The following is a 21,330-nucleotide window of genomic DNA, read 5'->3' as shown; positions in this document are numbered from 1 at the left end:
TTTCTCTCATACAGCAATTATTATCCTTGATTAAAGGGAAGTCCTCTCCATGAGAGAAAAAAATTCTTTCAAGTATTTCTAGAAGTAAATTAGGCTAGACAAGAGGAGAAAAAGTATCTACTGATTGGGACAAATTCCTTATTGGCGTAACGTGCGACATCAAATATGACACTTGCCAAGGATTCTTACATTTAGGCTGGAGCATAAAGTCACTGGAAAACTTTGCCCTGTAAGCACCTCAGAGAGGTGACTTTATCATAATTGCTTAAATATCTGTTTGCAGTTACAAAAAGTCACAGTCACTATTAGAAAAATTCACATTATTGCCTTAAACTTTTAGAAAAATTGTCTTATATAAGCAGATTTTTCTCTGGCAAACACAGACTCTCACATTTTGTAGTTCAATAAATGACTGCTATTTTTACAAACCTGATTATCATTTTAATATATTACCTTATTTTTTAAGTGTCTTTAGACAAAACCAGAAGAAATACCTTCAACCACTTTCATACTTACTCAACTTTCTAGCCTCAGAATGAAATCTTCTTTTAAAACTTATAATCTCTAAACATGAAGCAAGGCAACTGTGGTGAGAGCAGCCCCTGATCCTGACAAGACCCCTGACTGGGCTGAGCAAACACTGGCTAAACTCCAAGTTCAACGAGGGCTGAGAGAAAATAAAATAAAACCACAGCAAGCTCTGTTTGCTCCATCTGTCTAAAATGTGAAGAAAGTGCAAATGTGGTGTCCTATTAGTCTACATTTTATTTGTTTAGTAAATGTGAGATTGGGCAAGGAGCCCGTGGTACATTTGGCAACCTAGGTCACAAAATGTTAGCCATAAATGAAAAACAAGCTCTTACACTGTCTTTATGCTCATTCTTCCCTCTAGACTGTTCTTTTAACGAGTATTTGAGCTCTTTCTGTTTGATAGGCATTAAGGATACAAAGGTTAGTAAGATACAGCTCCTGCCTCATGAAGAGCTCCCAATATGGCTGGAATGAGAAACTTAAAAACTGCTTTCTGGGGCAACCACAATGAGCAGTGATGAGAGCTGAGAATGAGTTGTTTGTAGAGATCATGGAAAATAAACGCTCTGCAGCTCAAGTTACTTATCAAAGTTACATCAGGAAAGGTCTCCCTTCCCCTGCCTCCCTGATTAAAGTTCTCTCTGTGAGTGCCAAGGCTGGGAGACCGGAGCGAGGCAGACACGATTATCCAGGCCTGCATTGCAACTAGATCATGAAACCAGCCTGAGAAAACAAAGAACTACGGGGCCTCTGTCCCATGCAGGCTGACTCAGAAATTCCAAATGTCCACAGCCCAGGTGGGCAGCTTGTGAGCCTGGCTCATGTCCCCATGAGAGAGCCTTATCCCAAAGAGGAATGGTGGCAATTGTGCCCTGATACAAATCAGGCAGGCTCTCTGGTTGCTGAATCTAGCTATGTACACTTTGTCTACAGCCATTGTCTTTCTCTTCCCTGCAACAATGGAGATGGAAGAGTATTAATGAGCCAGACATGCAAATAATTAAGTCTAGTGCAATGTAATACGGAAACACTATGTATTTCAATGTATTACGATGTAATATGGAAATATGGAGTAGTAAGCAATAAATTCACCTCTGTCCTGGGATAGGGTGCTGACAGAAAACTCAGGAGGCTTGTCATGTGCTGATACATGGAGGATGATATAGAGAGTTCATCAAGCTGATGTGTGGAAGTGGGGAGCCACGAAGAGAGCACCCATGCCGATGGAAGAGCAGGGAAGTAGGAGGGTGACTGATGCACTCTGGAAAAGATAAACAATTTGGCATAACTGGAGTGCAAGTGCTCTGTGTGTGTAAAAGGTGGGAGCAGGGTGTGGTAGGGACAGAAGTAGAGAGATCAGACAAAACGAAAGTTAAACCCAGACTGGATACAGCCTTTTGCGCCAGGTTAAAGGGTCCGACAGGCCACAGGCCCACGTAGCTCAAATTTGCTCCCTAAAAGGACTTATTTTTAATTTCCAGTAGATTACATAATAGGAAGATTTCTTTACATACAAATCCATATTTTTGCTTTTTCTTGAAAATTCAGACGTGGCAATAATCACAGAAGCGAGGTGCAGAGGCCTTCAGAGGCACACGTGATCCAGGGGGCCATGGACCCTGCCCGGCCCACTTCCTCATTTTGTTTCCTGCTAGACCCTGGAAGGCACGTGAGTCTTCTACTCCTGCACTCAGTGATGAAAAGATAGTAAAAGTGTTTTAATAGACTAGCATGGTCACATCGGTTATATGTTCCACACTGTGAGCAAAGAAGGAAGGGAGACCACACAAACACTACTAATGCCAGCCAGCATTTTGACCGTCTAAAAGTCTCTCTCTGCTGCCTATGCAATTTTCAATCTTCCGTAAAATGGACCTCTGAAATCCAGCTGTCTTACTACCAAATCCCTCTTTTTCTCTCCTTTTTTAAAAGGAGTTTCAAATCATAGAGCTTATCCTCAGAAAACCACAGAAGATAAATTATTTTAATGTGCTGAGCACCTTGAAATAATTCAAAGCAAACAATGAACTTAATGTCACTCACCTATGATGTTTTAATGTACATTAAATACCCAGCCTTGCCCCAATTGGTTAAATAAAAGTTTATCCCAAATTTGCAGCATCTGCAAAGCTCTTCAGCGTGTGTGTTGCTGTGGTACATGACCTCACTATTTGATTGTGGTTTAGTTTTGCCCCCAAGTCAGAGGAAAGTTGAGTTTAATAATATGCAGTGGACTGAATTAAAAACAAATTAATACTTTACCTTCAAGTAACTCTTACCATAATCCAGAAAGTCTTATTAAAAGAGCTAGGAGTTTGATTGATTTAATTTAGCTTATTTTTTATTAAGGTTACTAATCAGAGTTGTTTAGAGATTTACCAAGATGCATACGGAAGAAGTACAAAAACGAAAAGCTTCTTAAGAAATTGAGACTGCAAAATCCTCTAAAGTAAAATATTGGCCAATGGAAAATATGAACAGATATGTCTCATGTCATCACAATGAATGAACACATGTCAGGCACTATTTGGGGCCTTTTATATATTATACATTTAAACCTTACAAGAAATCTATGAGAAGTTACTGTCCCCAATTTATGGAGAGGTTAAGTAATATATGCAAGGTGACACAGCTGCAAATGGCACTCAATTTTGAATCCAAGACTTGTCTGATTCCATAGCTATGCTTTGGAGGGAAAGTAAAGACTTGAAATGATCAGGAGTTTTACCAAGCATTGCCCAATCCTGCTGAAGGACTGCTGCCAATCTCAGCTCTATGGGACGATCTGAAGCTACAAGCACATATTAGGGAGGAGAGACCGTGGGTCTCTCATATTAGTTCTTCTGTTAAGGGATGCTCCTGTCAGGTTACATAACCACAAATACACACACAAAACATACACACATAGACACACTATCAAGCTGACCACAGTCCTACACGTCTCAGAAGTTATGAGAGGATAGGCCATTCCTCCCCCACCCCAAATATTTAGGCCATTTTAAAGAATCTCAAATGTAGGACACCTGGACAGACAATGCCCCGTTGATTGGCATGGATAAGTGTACAAGATCCTGATCTAAGAAACTGTAATAAATACACTCACGAGCTATGCATCTTTGCCAACACTCTGAACTGAATTGTGCACCAGAGCCATTGATATCTTCTGAAAATAAATCCTTAAACTGAAGACCCTCTTTCTCTTGTTTATTTAATATTTCACTAGGTTTGAGGAATAGCTGGCCAAATTACTCCACCAAAGTAGCAATAATTCTATCCAGATATTCTTGTCTGCAAAGGAGCCAATAAGACTCAAGGGTAAGTATAATAAAGCTGCCAAACAAGATGGATGTAAGGGCAGCATGAAGCAACGGGATAACTGACTGAAGAGCAGAATGAGGGCCACGCTGCAGAGGCCACTCAACCAAAGGCAGCTTGTTGGGACTAAGCTCTAAACACTGAGAACAGATCACATCAGAAAAACTCAAAGAAAGGCTTTGAAAGAGCAAATCTCTTTCTGAAGGCTTCATTTCATTTACGGATTCACACAGGTGCACATCTACTTTCAAATTTTGCTATCTGCCTTGTATGAAAGAGCAGAAAGGGCAGGAAATAATACCCTCCAAAAAAATGAGAGACAGGTAATAGCAGTTATCAAAATTTTAAATGAAATCATTATTCTACTTGATGTCAACAGCTCGCTGTAAGTGGGCACATTTCCAGAACCTTGACAATTACTTTATGTCCAGATTTCACAATTTTTCCCAGTCACAATAGCATTTGAAGGGAGCTCTTATCTTCCTGCCTATATATTGTGTTAGATTTTAAACTCCTAGAAGCAATGATCTATTTTACACTTAATTTTATATAACTGACTTTCTTTTAAATAATAACTCATTGCCTTTACAAAGCAGATTATATATTTCAGTAGTTTTTCCATTATATCATTTATTTGACTCTCATTGTCTGGTGGGAACAAGCAGGATGGCATTATCCCAATTTTACAGACAAAACTTTAAAAGAATAAATAGCTTCTCAAGAACACACAATTATTCAGCAGGAGGGTTGAGGCAAGAACCTGAATCTTCTGATCTAAGGATAAATGAACCCAATCTTCAGATTTATTTAGTTTCAAAGAAGAAAAAAGCTGAAACAATTTTCATGTAATCCTCTTAAGTCTACTCAGCCTAAATCATGGGTCAATCACTGAGAACCCATGAGCAAAATCTTCAGGACATTTGTTGTTTAGCCCAGACACTGTTATAAAGGGCGATGCAACAAATTACTTAAGTATTTGGCAGAAATGTGAGTTAGATATTTTCTTTGAGGAGGAAGTTAATTTTGATTGGGTGCATGTTGAAGTTTTAATTAAAACAAAGGCCTATTGCATAGCTTAAATAAGAAATAAAGCAAAGGTCATTGCTATGGACTGAATGTTTGTGTGCCCTCAAAATTCAGATGTTGAAACCTTAACCTCCAACATGATGGTATTTGGATGTGGGGGGTCTTCTGGTAATTAGGTAGTTAGGTGATTTGGTAATAAAGTAATTAGAGTTAGATTAGGTCATGATGGGGGGTGCCTCATGATGGGATTAATGCCTTTATATAAAGAGGATGAGACACGGGATCTTTCGTAGGGCGCACACCAAGGAAAGCCATGTGAGGACATAACTAGGAAAAGGAGCCTCACCAAAAACCCAACCAGGTTGGCACCCTGATCTTGGACTTCCACACACCAGAACTGTGAGAAATATATGAGTGTTGTTTTCGCCACTCAGTCTAGGATATTCTGTTATAGTGGCCCAAGCAGGCAAAGACAGTCCCACAAGTAGGCAGGCGTCATGTATGGCCACAATACAAGCAGCTTAGCACCAATGCCTTATATCAAGTGGCCTCTGTTGTCATTTGAGATTGTGACCCTGCAACCCAAATAATGATTTGTTCTTACTCCTAAAAGGCACTAGACTGAAGATCCTATTCCTAGCAAGTTACAGCTTCTAAAATGCCACCACATAAAGAACTCTTCAAAAAAGGTTAAAATATCTATTGACTGAATCAATCAAAAATTCTTTAAGTAATATCGGCTAGTTAAATCCATGAGGTGATTGCCTCAGTATGCCATCCACTGTTCAATGACATGTCACATATTATTTTTCCAAAATAAAAAGAAAGACCTCCAAGGAAAAAAAGACCAACTTGGAGGCACTCTTAGAGAGATATACTTAAACACACTGCTTAGATTATGAGAATATTAATACATTTCCTAGAAAAAAATATAAGAATTATCTAAACATAATAAGCACAAGAGTCAAGAATCCAAAGGAATATATGGGTCAAACATTTTTCTGTGGATTCTTTGAACCTCAAGATGTGTATAAATTAGTAAAATGTCTAAATGAAATGCCAGTGTTTAGTCATTCAATTAGGAATAAGGAGGAGCGAATGAAGTTAGTACAAAGCACTGGGCCCCTACTAGAAAGAAGCTAGAGTGAAACCCATGTCTGCTTTTCCTAGGGAGCCATTTATTTCCACTGGGCCAAAATCAGGTCATAATTAAAGTATTCAGGGGCCAGCCCGGAGTGCGCACATTCCACTTCGGTGGCTCAAGGTTCACTGGTTCGGATCCTGGGTGCGGACATGGCACCACTTGGCAAGCCATGCTGTGGTAGGCATCCCACATTATAAAGTAGAGGAAGATGGGCAGGGATGTTAGCTCAGGGCCAGTCTTCCTCAGCAAAAAGAGGATTGGCAGCAGATGTTAGCTCAGGGCTGATCTTCCTCAAAAAAAATAAATAAAGTATTCAATATTTATTCAAAAAAATATTAACTGAACACTTACAATATTCTAGGCGTTGTCCTTGACACAAAGAACAGAGTAGTAAACGAGACAGAGAAGATCCTTGAACTAATGGAACTTCATTCTAGTGGGGTAAATAGTTAACAAAAATGTAAACAAAGAAGAACATTTCTAAGGAAGGTACTTTTTTATGATAGAAACATAACACATTAGTTTGACAGAGAGTGGCATGGCTAGGTGTCTACAGAAAACTTGCTATTGCCAAGTGTCTTGTATCCTAAATTCCTGTCTGCTTTCAGTCCCTGCCTTGGCCAACCTTTTCTGATGACCGCAAGACACCATAATCAGCTGTCCTAGGGCTATAATCTTAGGAACTATTAATATCATTTCACACTTCACAGGTTATATTTACATACATTGTCTCATTAACTCCTCACACCTGAGGAGATAACCAAAGTAAACATTTATCTTTTGGGGGGTATTCTGCCTCATTTCCACCCTCCTAACCACACCCTTACCTCCTTTAGGAAGTTATCTGTCTCCTACCGTGTGTAGTCTGGATAGGATTATAAATCCAGGTGTCTGTCTGCCACTAGAACCTAAATGGACTGGATTATTCCACATTGTCCATCAGCTGAATTTATGACCTAAACATGGCCCAATAAATGCTCTCTCACAAAATTTTAATCTTTAATGCAAGAATTGAAGGAAAAGAGTGGTTGGATGTTATTCATCCCAATTGTGTGGCCTTCACTAGACTGTTCCTGTTATCAGATGAGTTCTGTACTTTCCAGCCTTCAGCAGAGGCTTTGCTCCCAGCCATTCTCCAGCTTTCCGTTTGATTTCCTGACCTCTAGGTAGACTTTCAATGAATGCCTTTCGCTTGAGTTACCAATAGTTTCTATTACTTGCAACCAAAGTCTTCCAACTAATAAATTAGATCAAATTAGATCAATTAGCTCACTTTACCAATGAGGGCTGAGACTGAGAGAAGTCACCTGTCTAAAGTCATACTGTTATTTGAACTGGAATTTGAACCTAGTTCTCCCGTTACCAAATTCAGTGTTCATTTTGTGACATTCCAGCTGATAAAACATATCGAAAACCTTCTAGAAAAAGACTATAAACTGAAAACCTGCATTACTTCTTCCTCCCCATCTCCCATTAAATAAAAATGGAAGTACAGAAAATTTTAAAAATACAAACCCAGAAGGATAAAAAATAAAAAGGATGGTAGTAAAAATTCTAGAAACTGGAGAGCAGAAGTGTGAACGACATTCACAAGAAAACTGAATCCTGGGCCGGCCCAGTGGCATATCAGTTAAGTTTGCACATTCTACTTCGGCAGCCCAGAGGTCACTGGTTCAGATCCCGGGTGCGGACCTACACACCACTTGTCAAGCCATGCTGTGGCAGGCATCCCACATATAAAGTAGAGGAAGATGGGCACACATGTTAGCTCAGGGCCAGTCTTCCTCAGCAAAAAGAGGAGGATTGGCAGCAGATGTTAGCTCAGGGCTAATCTCCCTCAAAAAAAGAAAAGAAAAGAAAACTGAATCCAAATCCAATAGTGAAAAAGCTGAGATGCAACCCTATTTGAACTGTGGAACCCCTCAAAAGACATATATATTGTTTGCACATATTACTTCTAGAAGTAAATGTAAAAAAATAAGGCTAAAAATTGGAGAATATGTATAAAGTCTGCTTAGGAAGAAATTAAACTTCAGATTCTCTCCCCAACCTTACAAAAGAAATGGAAGCTTACTCATGGAAAGGTAAAACTGAGCTTCTGAACTGGTAGGCACAGATCATAATTAAATGCAAGAATAAGGAAAACCAATGGATTAAAGTTTTCATGGGAACACTAAAATGTACAATCACCTCTCCAACTATGTAACTTCCAGAATACTGGCAGCCAGGTTTACATCATAGGGACAGAAAACAGGGGGATCCTTCACTGCATCACCCAACCAGTCCAAGAAACAAGATCTAAAGTTATAAACATGAGGTTTCCCTCAACTAAATGGCCCACATATATCACCTTATAATGAAGCTCACATCTGACCACACACACACACATACACACACACACATCCAATCAGTGCTTTAATGTTCCACTCTTAAATGTGAACAGAAAGGAAAAATCATCAAACATCTGAGGAAAGTTTCAGATATGAAATACAGGAACCAAAGCACATAACTGAAAAAGGGCTATGTTAAGGAAACGAAAATGTGCAGAAAAATAAACACTTCAGAAAACTCTCATTAACATCCTCAGAGAGATAAAAAGATATTGTATCTGTGAACAAGAACAGGAGGCAATTTTTTTAAAAAAAACAAAGACCAAGAAAGAACTCTTGGAAATTAAAAATATAATAAAAGAAGTGAAAGGCTCAATAAACAGTTAAACAGTAATTCTGATGAGATCTCCCATAGGCAGAAAGCTGACGAAAAAAGATTTTTAAAAATTAAAAAATAAATCCACAAAATCTAACATTCAAATAAGGAAAATGGAGAAGAGGAGAATAAAGATAATAAAGCAATAATATGAAAAAAGTAATTCAAGAAAATTTTCCAAAACTGAAAGATTTGAGTCTCAAATCAAAAGAGCCCATCAACTGTTCAGAAAAAAAAAGTAGAAAAAACACAAATATAGGCACATTTCTTTGAAATTTCAGAACACTAGTGACAAAGAAAAGATACTAAAAGCTTCCAGAGAGGAGACAAAAACAAGGACAAGGACGAAACAAAGACTGAAACTTATTAAGCATCGTGTTTAAGAATTACTTCAGACTTCTCAAAATCAATACTGAAAAGCAAGGAGACAGTGGAACAATGCCTTCAAAATTCTGAGAGAAAATTATTTCCAATCTAAAATTTTATTCCCAACCGAATTATCAACTGTTGGTAGATGAAAATATTTTTAGACATGGAAGGTCTCCAAAAATATCCTACACAACATTTCTCAAAAAACTCACTAGAGGAGATACTCCAGCAAAATAAGAAAGCCATAGCATCCAGGAAACAGAGTAGCCAATCCAAGTGAGAGATGAAAGGAATGCCGAAGATGATAGTGGAGACAGATCTCCAGCTGACAGCCATATAACTAAACAGACTGAAGCAAGTGGGAGAGACATATTGTCAAGAAGATAAAAGTAATAGAATACCTGCTGTGTTTGAACATGTTGAAAGGAGACAGACAAATGTAAGAGAATTGCTTGAAAATATATATATATATGTTTTTTTAATTTTAAAAAGGACAATTAGCAATTAAACAGAAACAGGAAGTTATGCAACAAAGGAAAAGCGGTCAGAATATACCACATGGCTCCATGAGCCTTGGATTTACATGATCCTAGTAAATATAAAGGCTGAATATTCGTCAACCAAAATAATTATGTAACTATGTTGGCTGAATGGAAGACTATGTTTTTTTGCATGCCGACGATGGGAGGGTTGATGAAAGAGAGGTAAATTTTCCTCTTCCATGATGAGAAGGTAGTAGATAATGGTTAAAACCAAAAAATCAATGAGCAGTCCATTATTCAGAAAGGGGGAGGTGCTTTCCATAGAGGCCGCTGAAAATGGTTGCCTCTGGAATGCAAGAAATGGGCAGAAGAAATTGGGGACAGATATTCTTCCAACAGCCTTGTAGAACTTTGAGTCTTTAAATTAGATTTTAAAAAATAAAAATAACTTTAATAAAGATAAAAATTGAATTAGTCCTTGCCCACAATAAAGAAGCCACATATCTATGCTATCCTTCCATAAGTCAAGCTTTAGCTATTTAACCATTAATCATATATGCTTATTCTGGCAAACAACAGAGGATGCTGTGTGTGTGTATGTATGTGTGTGTGTGTGTTTACTACTCAGAGAAATATTATTCTCCTGCTGGATTGCAACTGGCAAAGGAGATTGCCTGAAAAGATTAGCAGAATCGGGGCTGGCCCCGTGGCCGAGTGGTTAAGTTCGCGCGCTCCGCTGCAGGCGGCCCGGTGTTTCGTTGGTTCGAATCCTGGGCGCGGACATGGCATTGCTCGTCAGACCACGCTGAGGCAGCGTCCCACATGCCACAACTAGAAGAACCCACAAGGAAGAATACACAACTATGTACCTGGGGGCTTTGGGGAGAAAAAGGAAAAAATAAAATCTTTAAAAAAAAAAAAAAAAAAAAAAAGATTAGCAGAATCACTTTGATTAGATTGGAAGAGAGAAGAGTTTGCTAAGAAACCCTCCCCAATCCACCACAGAATAATGAAGCTAATTTCCAAAAACCCTGATGCAATTCTTTGTCCTGTTCCTTGGTCCCCATCCATCTTCCCTGCATTGGTAGGCAAGAATCACTGTAGCAAAAACCTTTTCTTAATTTAATAGATGCTGAGAAATAAAATTGACTAATGGAAGTAGTCAGAACACCTAAGCAAACTGGATACTTACTTAACACTTGAATTTTTCCCGATTGAAGACAATGCACTGATTTAACAGCATCTCTCTAGTCAGTCATCTCTGGTTACAGCCCCTTCACTAATGTGTCATTTAGAATCTCTGTGTCTTCTCTGAAAGACAAAGAACTTTTCATGCTTACAGGGACCCAAGATTCTCTAGGGTTTTAAAGCTTCCTTTGAGCAGGTTAAGGTAGGGATATTTCACCATTCTTCGTTTTTGAAATGTCATGCCACTGCAAGTTCTTTTCCTTGAAATGTTTAGCCAGAGTAAAATCACTCTGAGATGTATACACAGGAGATGCACCCTTCACATGCCCCAGGCACATGCATTTGCCATATAGCACAAAACCTAATTAATCTGGGGTCTGCAGCCATATTAACAGATGTTGTACGTGTGCCATTTTCTTTCTTCACTGGTCTTCTATTCTCCCTGGCAGTGGCTCTCAGTGTTCAGTGGGCATAAGCATCATCTGGGGTGCTTTTTAAAAATGCAGGTTCCCAGGCCCCAGTGATTTGAATTCTTTGTCTCCAGTGTTGAGTTTGTGAATCTGTATTTTAACAAATCTCCCTACATCTTATGACACCACTGCAATAGTTTCACAAATACTGGCCTGTGAGATAAAATTTCAATCCCTCATCACACCATACACAGTCCTCCTAATCTGGCCCTTGCCTAGTTCTATAATTTCTACCTCTTACATTCTAGAGTGAATGTTACTGTTCTAGTTGAACTCGCACATTTCCATGCTTTTTCAAATATTTGTGCCATATTTCACATCACTTCCTGGAATACACATCTCTAGCCAATATTTATTTTTATTTTCCTGTCATCCCTCGTATCTCCTGGGAATAACAGGCTCTTGGTGGGGGGTAGGGGATGGGACTCTTTTATACCCACTCCTCACTCCAAAGATGTTCTAATAGGATCTGCTAACCATAGTAACCACTTCCCAAGCCACAGGGAGACAGGAGTATGCGAGACCGACCAAATATTTCCCCCGGGATTTTTCAAACTGGGAATTGTAAAAAGAGACAGACATTTACCAGTGAAAAAGCTGAGAAATGTAAAAGGCAAGAGCTACCTGTCCCTGGAAAATGGAGGAAGGTAGTCAAGGAGCATAAAGCTCACATCCACAAAGAAGCAGAGATAGTTAAAAATGTGAATTGATCAAAATATAATTTAGATACAGATAATAATTGCTATACATTTTTAAGTTAAATATTCTGAAACAATTATTACTTGACTGATAGACTGAGGTCTGTATGGGTATATTTTATGTAGGAAAAATGTATTTAAGGTTTACTTAGGACATTTAGCATTGTCCGTAGTTTACTTCAAAATGCCAATAACTCAACCTTAATATGTTAGCATATATTAATATGTGGCTAAGATAAATAATTTCTTATAAATGGCGTAAATTGACAGGAAATTATAACATCTTCTAGATCATAGATCCCTTTGAAAGACTGATGAAAGGTATAGATTCTCCTGGGGCAAAAAAAAAGTGCACATTCACACAAATTTTGATGATTTTTTGAGAATCACAGATGCACCTGAAGCCCATTCCTGAACCTCTTAGAAATCCCTGCATTTGATGAGGCTTGTTTCTGTGCTGTTTCCATGTCTGCCACACCAGCCTCCCTGTGTACACAAAAATGGATAAAGTATGCTATTTGTGAGAATTGAAATTTATTTAGTTTCCACGTCAGAGATGGTAGATGATAAAATAGATGAGGGAATTCCCAGTGGCAATTAAGAATCAAGGAAAACCTTAACCAATTTTAAAGACATCTTTTGGGGCCAGCCTGGTGGCGCAGGGAAGTGCACCAGTTCTGCTTCGGCGTCCTGGGGTTCCCAGGGTTCGGATCCTGAGTGCGGACATGGCACCATGTGGCAAGCCATGCTGTGGTAGGCATCCCACATATAAAGTAGAGGAAGATGGGCATGATGTTAGCTCAGGGCCCCAGTCTTCCTCAGCAAAAAGAGGAAGATTGGCAGATGTTAGCTCAGGGCCAATCTTCCTGAGGGGGTAAAAAAAAAGACATCTTTCTTCTCTCCAGTTTGTGTTTGGTTTAGTTTTTGCTTTATTTGTTGCTGTTGGTGGAAGTGTTTTCTTGCTTGTTTTTCTTATGATTCCTTAGTATATCTATTTTGTCCAAAGTAAAATGCAAATGCTTTTCTTATGATTTTTCTTCAGATTTTCTTATGATCTTTGTCTGATGCAAAATACAAGTGCTTACTTGACACATTCCAGGTACTTTGTCTTCATATCTGTTGACTATGAAGATGGGGCAGAACTTTCAAATAACAAATAGGTTATTGCAGATTGAATAGAGAGTCTACATGTTGAATAGAGATTCTACACTGTCTTTACAATCAGTATCTCATGAGAAATTTCTAGACTATTTCATAGTCTGACATTTAATAATACATTTTATACTGTTTTCTAGTGATTACATGCCTGTTAAATCTTCTTTATCTTACTTATGGCAAATTATTTATAGGCAGATTCCAGGTCTTCTGTTTCCTAGGTAATTTTCACAGGGTATTTTGGACAATATTATGAGCTGCATGTGACAGAACAACTAAAACTGCCTTAGGGACAAAAAGGAAGGGAGGTGTCATTGTATTCAGAAACTGAAGAGTTCAGTGATAAATCTGGAGCTTGCGGCGGGGCAGGTCTCCTGACACTCATTATGAAGGCAAAGTAGACATTATTGACCTCTTTAATACCAAACTTAACTCTGCAATTCGCCACAACTACAAGAGAGTAACACAAATGGAAATAAGTAAGAAAGTAAGGCTTTAATCATGAGAATTTGATTCTATTTGTCAGGCCAAAACCAAGTTAACATTTAAGGAAAATGGTAAAGAATGAGATGATCTGTTACAAAACAAGAATAGCATTCATCCATTTTAAAGCAAGTTTACTAAAAATACCTTATCTTATGAATTAGGAAAGTAACAGTTATAAATAGTAAAAGTTGAAGTTTTAAGGGATAATAAAAGTAAAGAACTTTTAAATCTCACCAGATGTAAGAATCTCTGATATTAAAATATATTCATATTTATATATATATATGAAATTCATATTGGAGTTAATAAAAAATAATAGGTAATATCTATTTAAATAAATATGTTATTTCAAAAACAACAATACAGTATATATTATAGTCTCAGCTTCTAAAGATTCACTAACAGTAAAAGTACGGTTATTTTATTGTTTTGGCTATATTTTCCTTTTGCTACTAATCTGTTGATATTAAAAAAAATGGAAATGAACACATTTTCCATTAGATTTGAGTCATTTGAATCAACCACACAGAAATGTGTAATTCTGGGATATGTTCCTTTTCAATAGTCCATTTAAAATTAACCAACTACCAAGAAAAGGCAAATGCTATTTACAACAGCACCTTCCCAAAGAGGGAAAAACAAACTGATTTAATTCATTATACAGCAACTTTTAGACCATCTAGCAGTAGAAAATCTGCCAAATGTTTTCTATTTATTTTTACAACTATGTATATAGAAGTTTATACTCCTACTTGGGGTGGGTAGTTATCAATAGACTACAGTGACGTAACACTTCATTTAAATCTTAAATCTTCCCTTAATTTTGTCAGTTTGGGGTCATTAGTTGTGGATATAAGCCTGTTGCCATGAAATCTCTGGTGCATGAAATAAAAAAGAAAAATTCGTAAGAATCCCCCAGAAAATGCATCATGTACAGTTCCTTGAGATTTCTGGGACTGTCTTTCTGGAATTTACATCTCCCAGATCCTATACCGACATTCATCTTTCTGGGGAAGCAATTTTACAAAGTAGTTAAGGCAAGGAGTTTAAAATCAGACAGAGTAACAGGTGAATTCCTCCTCCCCTACTTACTGGCTGTGAGACCTGGGACAAATCACTTAACTCCTCTCAGCCTGTTTCTCCATCTATAAATGGGTGTCTACTGTGGGGGCCTGGAATTGGCCACCCCAAGATATGTCTCTTTGGCATGATGATTATTTGGGGCTGGGTACTTTGCAGACAGGAAAGCAACTGAAAAGTAGAATCTACTTACCCTTTGTAAGAGACGTTAACATCTGTAAGGAAATCTCCATCTGTAAAGGTCCCTCCCTCTCTGTACCAGGAAGAACGTGGATGACCTTATCTCTAGAAACTCCTATCAATACAGAATGCAAGGACTTAAATCTGCCTAATAATCTTATTCCTGTTTCTGGTAACCTCCTGTAACTGACTCCCCCCACCCTCAACATCCTCCTTTGTCTTTAGCTGGATATGATATTTAAGGTGGGGGCATCAGCCATTTTGGTGAGTTGCTCAGGTTGCCTGAGCCTCCCATGTATACATGTTATAAAGCTTTGTTTAATTTTCTCCTGCTATTCTGTCTCATGTGAATTTAATTCGTTCTCCAGCCAGAAGAACCCAGAGAGGGTAGAGGAAATGTCTTCCTCCCCTACACTACCTCATGGTTGTTGTGTGGATTAACTGAGATAAAATGTGTAAAGAACTTCGGACAGTACAGACACACAAAAAATATGCAGTCAATGGTAGCCATTGTTGAGAAGGAATTCATTATTAAAAAAAATAAATAACCACAGGGCCATTCCTACTCTGTTTATATTTTATACTGCTTTTGTAATACATATGGTCATTGTTTTCCATACCTGTCTTACCAACTCTCACTGGACAGTAGCCCCTTGAGGACAGTGATTTTGTCTTATATTTTCATATTTCATCCAGGTCTTGGTACAAATTAGGTCTTAAACAATTGTTTGTAAATGGAACTCAACCAAAAAATTCCTACAGATCCATTATTCCGTCCAGGATGCAGAGCAATGTAGCTCTTTATTCTGCTCTATGTAGTTGAAGTGAGTAAGATATATGGCCCTCTGAAACCTTCAGTCAAATGCCGGAAGAAAAGAGGCAGCTGTTCACCATAAAACAGGCTGCACAGTTTCTTTTAACCAGTCAAGGAGCTTAAACTCTGAAGGCAGGTACTGGGTTAATGTCTAACAAAACCTGACTGCGATTCCATTTTAAGTATGGACAGTGTTCTTAGCAATCAGAATAGAAGAAAGGCTGCGACATTCTTTGAGATATTGCATCAGAATTTTTGGTTCTGGGCTCCAACCCTTGCTGCATCCATTTACATTCTGAAGGTTATCTTCAAAGCCAGAAGGGTAAGGAACAGAAAGGATTCAAATAAAAAAATTCTGGGGGTTACTATATCTAAAAATCCTTCTATTTTAAAATTGGCTTCACCTTGATAATAGGACTCTGATTGTCGTAAAAAACAGCCTTAATTCTTTTCCCCTTGAAATGTACTTTCCCAGTGTGGGTGAGTGCACTGAACTACTTGTAAAGTTATGTTCATGGATATTTCATAGACTGCCTAGACTTACAGGTCCTGAAAGGGTTAGTATTTCTCTCCTTTGGGATCCTGACTCAACTCCTGGACCAATAACCAGCAACCTAAAGCGAAGCTTCGTTAGGAGCTTTGAGCAACTCCCAGTTGTTTCTAAAGGCGCCTTGGGGGCTTACCTGGCCTAGAAAAAATCCAGCAGACATTGAAGTTGGGTGCTAAATTACAGAGTGGGGAGAGGTTGACTAAAGTCAGATAATCTAACACCTGCCTGGAGAGTAAGGAAGAAATGTTTATTCTGATCTAAAGGCAGAAGAGGATGATAAGATGAGTTTGCAATACTGAGAAGGAGAAGGGAGAGAGAGAAGGAACTTCAAGGTGAAGGGCAAAGTGTAGAGGGGAAGGTTGTCAGTGGTCACTTTGGATAAGTGTTCTAATCAACCATCACACATCATCCTAAGGTACAAATCTAGAAAAGCTACCCCTCTTGACAGAGTGAGCACCCCTGGTTAAGTCATGCTCCAGGATTCTCAGACTGACAATGTTGGGGTCCCTTGGGTTCAGTCCTGGGTCCTCTTTTCTTTCCCTTCTATAGCCCCTCTGCCCTTAGCAACCTTGTCCACCCACATGACTTCAATTAATTTGTATACTCTGATGACTCTGAAATTTTCATCTTCTAAGCTCCACCTGCCTTCTTCACATCCCAGTGTGGCTATCTCAGCCACCTAACTGTATCACCTGTAATGCAGAGCCCTTGATCATCCTGCAAAAATCCGCTCCACTCCAATTTTCCTTGACTTAAGTAAATGATGCTACTATCTACTTCCTCCTATTTTCCCTGACCACACCCCAGTCAAAGCAACTGTTCTATCTTGTCTAGACAACTCTGTCACCCCAAATGGTCTTCCACAGCCACCTTTGTCCTCCTAGCATCCATTCTCCATACGGCAGCCAGAATGATTTCTTTTTTCTTTCAAGGAACAGTGTTTGATGGTGTCACATTCCTGAGGAAAGGCTTTACACAGTTTACCTTTGCTCTTAGAATCTAATCTCACATTCTTAATGTAGCCTAAAGAACGAGCACAGTCTGGTGCCTTTCAATTACCCCTTTCCTTTCCCTCCCTCCACTCCAGACATACCAGTGCCTTAAACACACAAAGACCCATGAGAGTGCAGGGCCTTTGCAAACACTCTTTTTCCACCCTAATCCTCAAACACCTTCACAGGGTGACTCCTACTTATCTCTTAAGACCTAATTGAAATGCCTCTGTCTCTGGGAAGCCTTCTCTCCATGTTCTGGACCAGATTAAGTGTGTCTGTTAGTTTCCTTCTCCTTTTTCCATCTTGTAAATATAAGACTCTTTGTATATTTTTTGTGTTGTCAATCTCTCTCTAATTAGTCTATGAGCTTCAATAGAAGCAGAGGCAATGTCTAGGGTGCTGTCTACTGAATGTTCAGCAGCTAGCAAAGTCTTTGGCATATATATAGTAGAGAAACAGTAAATATAGTATTTTTGGAGAACTCACCAATGAAGGAAACAAGTATATTAAAAGATCAACTAATAATCGCAGCTGTAGTATCAGGGTTCTCCAGGGAAACAGAAGCAATAGGATAGAGAAAGAGAGAGAGATTTATTATAAGGAATTGGCTCATGTGATTATGAAGGCTAGCAAATCCCAAGATCTGCAGGGTGAATTGACAACCTTGAGACCCTGGAGAACTGATGGTTTAGTTCCAGTCCAAGAGCAAAGGTCCAAGAACCAGGGAGCCAACACCCCAGTTCAAAGGTCATCAGGCGGAAAGAATTCTCTCTTACTCTGGGGAGGGTCAGCCTTTTTGCTCTATTCAGGGCTTCAACTGATTATATGAGGCCCACCCACATCATGGAGGGCAATCTGCTTTACTCAGTCTACTGATTTAAATGTTAACCTCATCCAAAAATACCCTCACAGAAACACCCAGGATCATTTTTGACCAAATATCTGGGCACCCTGTGGCCCAGTCAAGTGGGCACATAAAATTAATCATTATACCAGTCAAATGATACCATGAGTTTGGCTTTTTATTAAACATGAAATGTCCTTATGTCTCCAAAATATTAATGTCAAAGCCAAAATCCTAACATACAAGGGGTTTTAGCAAAGTCAATTTGTCTGACATGTTGCTGGAAAACTCTGTTTATGTTTTTCTTTTCCTAACTGTTGAGCTGCCTTTTATTTCAAAAAAAAAAAAAAAAGCCAACAAGATGGTAGCAGAACTAATCATGCTAGAAGGTCCAGGGGCTCTCTATACACCCCCATCACCACCGCATCCACATGCCCTAACACAACTCTAACACATGTGTGTATGTTTTCATCAGATTTTCTGCAGTTCTGGAGACGACTAAAGTAAGTTACAGTAAAGAAAAAGAAAGTTAGACTTAGATACTCAATACAATTTTTCTCAGAGTCTAAGGGAAAGAATTTTAAATAAAAATTTAGCTATATACATGGGTTCTCTTAAAGGATGATCCACAGTGTCTAGCTTTGTCTCTCTCTAACTCCTTCCTGTTCTCTCCCCCCTCAAAGATGAGTCCCTTCAAAGTGTAAATCTCCACCTTCATTTTGAAGAAATGCTCATTATTGTCATTGAGTCCACTGCCTTCCCCTATCCAAGGCTCCCAGTGAAACACAACTATGCACTCCAGTACATTTTCTGAAGATGACACATTCCAGAAAAAGGGGGTGGAGGGCTCCAGCAAAACACTGCACATTGGGAGACAGTTTGAGACTTCAAATCTAGTTGATCTCTATGGCTTTTAATACATTGGGTTCTTTCATTAGGCAGTTCTCCAAATGCTATGAACTGAATGCTGATGACCCTTCAGAATTCACATGTTGAAGGGGCCTGCCTAGTGGTATAGCAGTTAAGTTCGCATGCTCTGCTTTGGCGGCCTGGAGTTCGCAGCTTTGGATCCCCGGCACAGACCTACCCAGCTTTTGTCAAGCCATGCTGTGGCAGGTGCCCCATACATAAAATAGAAGAAGATGGGCACACTTGTTAGCTCAGGGCCAATATTCCTGAGCAAAAAGAGGAGGATTGGTGGTGGATGTTAACTCAGGGCTAACCTTCCTAAAATACATATATATATTCACATGTTGAAATCCTAACCCCTAATGTGATTGTATTAAAAGGTGGGGCCTTTGGGAGGGAATTAGGTCATGAGGGTGGAGCCTTCATGAATAGGATTAGAGCACTTATACACAAGAGAGCTTGCTTTCTCTCTCTCTCTCCTCTCTGCCGTTGTGAGGGTGCCATGTGACATGCTAGCACCCTGATCTTGGACTTCCAGCCTCCAGAACCGTGAGAAATAAATTTCTGTTGTTGATAAGCCACCCAGGTTACGGTATTTGTTATAGCAGCCCAAACTGACTAAGATACCAAACACGTAATATTTATTGTATTCCTACTACATGCCAGGCACTGTGCAAGTTGAAGGGTCACCACCAATGCAAGGTGAAGACGTGCCCCTTCATACTTTGAACTATCAGAACACAGTACATACACACACATACGTGCAAACACATTCTCATGGAAAAACAATATTTTCCCAAGTGTAAATTTACCTGCCAAAGTTTCTCCTGCCTAAAGTGCAGATAGCATTTTACATTTTAATGCAGAGCAGTTGGAGTTCCTATATGAGCACTCTCTTATTCACACCAAGTCAGGCTCTATCTTTACCTAAGAGACTAGCAGATAACAGAGCTTGTACAAACAACAGAAGCACCTGCCTCACATCTCCACTTCTAGGAACAAAATGACTTAAAAACAAAATCTTGAAATTATATTTTTTTCCCTTTTACCATTGTCCAAATTGCCCTCCCCCCACCCCCCACATCCCCCACTGGTTTCTATAGGCAGAAGGGGAACAGAAGAGGGTGAGGAGGACGGGCTTTTCTTCCACTTATACAAATTTATACCATGTAGATATATGTGTGTATATATATATATATATATATATATATACACATACATATTTACATAGTGTGTCTTTAATGTAAAATGTAACTTGTTGTAAGTGGAAAGCTCTTTTCTAAATGCAACTTTGCAAGATGGATTTTTAATGTAGGATCATACTGCATTCACTGGGTGCTTGAAAGGTGACCTTCACCCCAACTACATTAGTCAGCAATTCAATTTTCTCAGTACCTTAAAGAGGTGATAGCTGCAAATTGTCCTGATGTACACTACCAGCTGCTTCCTTAAAGCAACATTACAGGACTTGCTTTCTCTCAACTTGAATTTAAAAAAAAAAATGTTCTTTAACAGTTGCATTTTCAAATTCAAGTTTTGAATTGAACATTGGGAACTCATACTCATATGTCCAGAAAGATCCAACAGCCAGTCTCAACTAAACATACTAACGCCACTTTGACAGATACAGAATTTCACCTTTTCTCAGTTTCATTATTTTTTAAAATAACTTAAAATTCCATCCTTCTTGATATGTTTATATCATTTGTCATTGAAATTTCACTAATCTGAAATAACACCACATTTTTTCAAAGAATGTTCACATCTCTCACTTCATGAAAGCCTCACAACCACTGTGAATATGATATGTTGGGGGGGGGTAATATTAACCATGGTTCAGAGTAAGAGAAATGGAGGCACAAAGACATTAGATGTGAACAGTCTCAATAACACTGTCTTGAGCCCCTGTTCTTCCATTACCCAAGAGAAGTCTTTACTATATCATCATAGATTCAACAATCAACTTTATGCGATGGCCTCAGAAAATTCTATTTTTAATTCCTCCCATTTATCCAGGCTCCAAGTTGTGATTCCAAATGTCCCTTGACCATTTCTTGTTGTATATTTGGCCATAATTCAGACTGAACTTAACATCTTATACGATCTTTTTCTCTTTCACTAATTCCTGTTGCTATCACCTAGGTAGCCCACTCTGACTTGAAAACTTTCAGATTTTTAGGGATTCTCCCATCCCTTTCCACAAATAAAATTAGTGGGATGTCATTCAACTCCCCTCCTCATAAATCTTCAATAACTCCCATTTCCTACCACAACTGTCTGAAAATGCTACTCCTTTAGCATCCTTTAAAAACAGGTTGGAATCGTCTTATCTACCAACTTCATTTTCAATTGCTACTGACCCTTTGTCCTGTTTCTCATCAATTTGCC

General features: G+C 38.8%; 1 long non-coding RNA gene across 1 annotated transcript in view; it reads right to left on the bottom strand.

Annotated features, from left to right (window-relative positions):
• Nucleotides 1-1,623: 1,623 nt before the first annotated feature.
• The window catches only part of LOC106832157 (uncharacterized), a 209,574-nt gene continuing 189,867 nt past the window's right edge, over nt 1,624-21,330 (bottom strand). Inside the window, exon 3 of the long non-coding RNA XR_011506121.1 lies at nt 1,624-1,792. This is a non-coding gene — a long non-coding RNA (uncharacterized lncRNA). The remainder of the gene's footprint in view (nt 1,793-21,330) is intronic.

This window comes from Equus asinus, chromosome 9 (assembly GCF_041296235.1).
Source record: "Equus asinus isolate D_3611 breed Donkey chromosome 9, EquAss-T2T_v2, whole genome shotgun sequence".
NCBI lineage: Eukaryota > Metazoa > Chordata > Mammalia > Perissodactyla > Equidae > Equus > Equus asinus.
Note: the sequence above shows the minus strand (reverse complement) of the source record. Positions and strands in the feature narration are given on the sequence as shown.